Source organism: Cryptomeria japonica, chromosome 10 (genome assembly GCF_030272615.1).
Source record: "Cryptomeria japonica chromosome 10, Sugi_1.0, whole genome shotgun sequence".
In the NCBI taxonomy this organism is placed as follows: Eukaryota; Viridiplantae; Streptophyta; class Pinopsida; order Cupressales; family Cupressaceae; genus Cryptomeria; species Cryptomeria japonica.
In genome coordinates, this window is record NC_081414.1 from 816,412,028 (window position 1) to 816,418,027 (window position 6,000).

Sequence of the window (6,000 nt, forward strand, 5' to 3'; positions counted from 1 at the left end):
GAAACAAGATATTGAAAGGTGAATTTTTTTAGTCGAAGGTAAAAGTCTTATGCTAAATGATTGCATTTTTCTTTCTCTAGAACTTTATATTTTAGTGTGAAAGAGGATTTATTTCATATAAGTTGAGATTATGTATGATGGATTGATCTTTCTATTCTAATAATTTCGTAACCAATTAACATGCTTTCCAAATACTACTAGTGTTATTTTGAAAAAAAGTGTATATAAAATTGTCTTTCCAATCATCTAATTGTAGGCTTTTTAGTTGAAACAATTTGAATAATTTGCATATATATTGCAGCTATAAAGCAAATATTTTGTGATGTGGTCTACAATTTGTAAAGCTTTAGTAATCCACCTAGCCATAAAACAAATATCTTGTATATGTGGGTCTACAATCTATAAAACTTGTCTCATTGGGTTGAATATAATGTCACCTTGAGTACCAAACATATGTTCATATTATCCTGTCTTGTCCATAGTAAGCTTGTAACAAATAAAGCTTACTATCAAAATTTTGGAAGGAAGCCAATACAATAAAGATGTAAGCTTGATAGAAGTTTGGCTTTCAATTTATGCAAGTACCATTTCTTTAAATTTGATGAAAGCAATGCTTTTGCAAAGGGAATGTCAAGGTATATTGAAATATCACACTATTTTATTGTTTTTATTTAGCAAGTACCCAAATGGGTGGGAAATCTACTAAAGCCATTGTAGATTTAATCTTACATTAGACACTTATGAGTGAATGAAAAACAATGCACATACATAATATGTGAACTATGTTAGCAATTTTTTGAATAAATATTATATTGTCATCTTTTATTGTTTATTTAGTACATTCAACACCTTTTCAAGTAAGAAAAGAATTACCAAGGATTTATTTAGCATTCAACTTTTAGGTCATTGATTCTTCTTGGTATCGATGCCATTTGTATGAACTATATAAGAGGTGTGAAATAGTTCAATTGGTACCTATAATACATTTTTCATTCCTTAATTAAGATGTAAGTCTTCAATTGATGACTATCAATTGCTTCTTCTTTATACACAACAAAGTAATCCTCTAATGTGATGTTACATGGTTCTTAAAAGTTGGTTAGTAGCCATCTAATTATGAAGCTTAGTTTTTGTTAGCAATAACCTTAGGAGTACTAAAATTTTCTAAAATGGAGGAAAGACCTCCTCTTTGATTGTTTAAGTGTCATTGTAAAGATAATAATGGTATAGAAATGGGGTAATATGTTCTTTTTAAAGCTATTGTTTTTGAGTAAATAGAAAAATGTATGTATACCGTTCACTCCATGTTTTGTTTAACTTAAAATGTTTTATTTTTGTATATATCAAATTTCTTGTGATTAAACTCAATTGAAGCCATTGATTGGAGATATGCCCATGGGACAAACAATCGAGGTAGATATTTTCATGTTTAATTGATTCTCAAGTGTTCGTTCCATTCTTTGCTTTTTTGAAGTCAATTCTTCCATAGGCATGTAGGGATTTAATAAATTGACATCATTTGTTAATTTTTAAGGGAAGGTTGTCCGATGCTCTAGATGTAATTGGAAAATAATATTTAATACATATTTATTATGAATAAAATAATGATTTATGGATATTTTTTAATTTCAACATGAGAAAGATGTAGTGAAGCATTTTTAATATCGTTGATAGGTTCTAAACAAGTTGGATAATAATTTTGAATGCCTATCTTAAAACATGAGTCATTATTAATACATGTATTAGTTTTGATTGTAGAACTAATAAAATTGGATGTGATAAATTGTTCTTCGCTTGCTTTGGAATGTGTCGATGTTTGCATTTTGTGCAAGAAATAGTTGAAATGGAAAGGTTTTGTAATGAAAGATTGCCACTCTAGTTAATGTTATAGATTCACTTACGAATCCAATGACCACGTTTAAGTTATTTTAGTGTTGCAATACTACAATCCCTAATTCTGTTGATAAAAATATATTTATATTTGTAAATATATAATATCAAGTGGGAGAATGTTAAGATTAAAGTGTCATTCCATGCTTAGGGTGTAATAGGAAAAATGATTTGTATTTCATTTTTTTAAAGAAATTTGACATTGTTCGTTATATGCATTTGTGAAGGGGGTTAAGTTCGTAGTGATGACAACTAAGCTATTTGTAGCAAAATTTTCACAATAGATTGATGGTACATCGTTTTATAAAATCATGTGTTGTTCATCTCCAATTTCTTCATAAATTGTAGGCATGATATAAAAGGTTTTTAAAATTTATTGTAGAGTATATGAGCTTTTGGGGTGTTGTTAAAGAGGAGTGTTTGTGTTATTTTGAGGATGTACCTTTTCTTGAGAATTGATAAAAATGTACTTATTTTGCTAATTTTATTTTTATTATTGATTTTATAAAGTTAGATAATTATCATTGTATTTCAACACATTCCATATAGTCAATAAGAAAGCCATACTAACAAAAAGTATGAGATAGAGATGATCAAACTAGCCTTAAGTTCTTTAAGGGGAATGAACCAAAGTGAAAGAATAGGAAAGATAAATTGCATAATTGTTGACCTTGTCCATGAGTATTTAAATGTTATTTTGATGCAATAATTAGTTTACTAAGAAAACATGATAATTACTTCAACATTTTAGATTGATAAGTTTCAAATAATTGAGCTAGTAAAATTTCCACTTTGTCAATTTACTTGTATGGAGATTGTTTGTCTTTTGTTTTATAAGATGATCATCTATCTTTATAGACTTATTGAGAGCATGGTTGAAAAAAAACCTTGTTGAACAACCAAATGAGTAAGTTTGTATACACAAAAATAAGAGAGCCTTGTAATCTCCGCAATCTTGGAGTATTAGTAATAGAGAAGAAACTTCTTTTGTACTCGTAAAGATGCTACATAAAGTTTGTGACATTGTAACATATGTACATTACATAGTATCAAGTTAGATTTTAATATCAAGACAAAAATCAATTCCAACATGTACAACCCTCACAACAAAATGCCAATATTGCAATCTTGCAATCCCCTTCCCAACAACACCTATTACATATATCAACAAAAACACAGAGAAAGGTTTCGCCACCTCCAACACTACTTTACCTTTGTTGCTCATTTTGGTTCACAATCTTTGGTTCAAATCGACAATCAGAGGGCGCCTAGTAATTCTCATATGGTCCCATTTTGCTTGCTCTAGTCTGGTCTCCTCGATTTCACCCCTTGCATCGCGATTTGGGTGGTCGCCCTCATTTCTTTGTTGTGAAGTTTGCACTCCATGGTAGAAATGGCCTGAGAGGACTCCTTATCACAAGGCATTTCCAAAAAAACTCTCCATCCCCACCGACCATTCTTTCCTCACACTTATTCATGATCTCCGCCTTCGTATTATCGAGGCGATATTCCCATTAGTGCATAATTTTCACCTATGTGATGAATGTTCTCTCTTTGAAGATGAAGACATTGTTGAATCTATCATGACTCATTCGGCCCCAAAAGGCTAGTTGTTTGTGGGTTTGAAGTGAGGAGTTCACCTCCATCTCCAAGCTCAACACACACCCCACCTCAATCTTCACCAAGACACCAACAATGCAAATGACATTTTGTATTTGGTGGTATATAATTGTCTTTTAATATCCCTACTACTTAAATTCCTTTTCCATCTTGGCAACAAATCTTGAATAGGGATCTTGCACTACAACTGCAAGGGAGGTTTTTTGGTTTTCAAACTCTTTATTGTGATCTCTTGTCTGATGTTTGCCACGTATCATCTATGTTGCTGTTGATGGACATCATTGTTTGTACCTCTACCTCATCCAAGCACCAATCCAATGTACTCCCTTCAAACTCCCACACTTGAGAGTGACATACTTCTCTCCTTGCATTACTGGAATTAATGAGTAATTACATACTGCACACCTTAGAGCTTTGCTATTGTCATCTTTTCCTCACTCCACTTGATTTCTCCTTGTAAAAAATCCACTGCTTCCTTTGCTTGAGCATCTTGATTTCCCTCTCTTAGAGTATGGGATACTTTAAATTTTGAATATCCTTTTAATAGTTTAATAATGATCTGTATTATCTTATCAATTTTAAAAATAAAATGCCTCCCCCTTCAATAATGCCAAGTCTTTTTGCCATCTAAATAGCCAACGTTGCAATTGCTTTTGGTGGTAAGTCCTAAAGTCTTGTCAGCGCTTCGCCAAAATCGCATCTTCATGATTTCTTGCCACACCCGACTCCTGATTGACTTGGATTACCCTTTGTCACACCATCAAAGTTCACCTTTATCCACTCTTTATCAGGAGGAATCTGTTGGGACTCATTAAAATTGAGTCAAGTTTAGAGGGCCATTTCAAAATTTTGCTCTGCATGTCATAAAAGTACCTAAATGAGTCAGTTTAAATAGCCTAGTTAGAGAGGGTAAAGTGGAGTCAGTTGATTTTCAAGGGGTAAGGCTCAGGATTCATGTCCTACACCTTTCATTTGGCCTATTCAGTGATATGCAACTTTCAGAATTCAATTTGGATAAGTTTTCAAAGTACCCATTTCGAGGGGTGAGTTGAAAGTCCATTTTAGGCACAAATGCAGATTTTATTGAGTAGCCAACTTTGAGTGTTTATATCTTTTGCCCTGTTGATCGTCATGAAGAATTTCAAAATGGATTGGATTCATTGAGTAGCCTACTTTGAGCGTTTATATCTTTTGCCCTGTTGATCGTCATGAAGAATTTCAAAACGGATTGGATTCTATGTATAAATGTGGATCAGCGTACAAAGTTTCAAGTCTTAACGAATCCATTTGCTCAGTTTGTGTGTTTTGACTAGTCCTTGTTTCAACAGCTAGTCGGAGCCCTATTTTGCACAAGTGTAAAAGTTGCCTCACTGAGTGTTATGCCAGATTGTTTCTTCCAGGCTATTGTTGGTATAAATGATGAGCCAAGTTTCAAATTTCAAGCCTCTGCCAATCCGTTTGATTGGTTTTCAAAAGGGTTCATTTAGCCATCGTTTTCAGTTATTCGTACTTTCAGTGCTATATCAGTTAAAGTAGTTGTTTTTATGAGCGTGCCATTTGCATCTAGTCAGGCTTTTGGTGGAACTGAGAATTCAAAGATTTAGTATGTACTTAAAGTACCTGTGTTTCAAATTTGAAGATCTACGGAGGTCGTTTGATATTTTTGAGAAAGGCATCATGTGTTGCCAGTTGGTCATTTTCGCCAATTAATATCTCTTCGCTCGGGACTCGTCTTGAGAAACCGTTTGGTAGAATTCATGCTTGTATATCAAAGTACATGCCTGTCAGATGGCGAGGTCTAAAAAGGTGTTTTGACCACTTTGAAAATTATGTCTTCGCGATTAAATGCGAAAATGTGGCGTAATTGTTTGAAGGTTGAAAAATTCAGTTTTATGATTTGAAAATGGTGCTGATCGTTTCCAAAGGTGAGGTGATTTTAAGGTTCCTGAGGTTTTTCAGAGGTCAGTTGCATGAAAACAAAAAAAAATTTAGTCGGACCCACTTTGGGGCCCGACCTGACTTGCCATTTTCAAGTGTCTTTTAAGCAAGGTTTAAATTGTTATTTTACAGTCATGTTATGTGATTTAAATGTAATGAAAAGGAGGTTCGATGCATTTGTATAAGATGGATAACATGTCTAATGGTGGGCGTGAAACTGTTGGAGCACACTTTCTGCTTGGATGTGGTTTGGCCTTCGCAATTAAAATAAAAAAGTAGATGGAGTATCAATTACTTTTTATGATAACGGTGCTCCATCGGTGTCTTCTATGGTAAAGAAGATAAAAGGTCATGATGGGAAGAAATTGGATAGAATTCAAGACCCTACTTGAGTAATCATAAGTATGGTTCTTAGTAACAAGGCCATTAGTGTGGCACAATTTGGCAATGCTGATCTTCCTAGTAGGGTAATAGGTGTACATATCAAATGTATAAGAAGAAGAGTTTGTGAAGCATCAAACAAGATTCAACAACTACTTGGTTTGGCAGGAG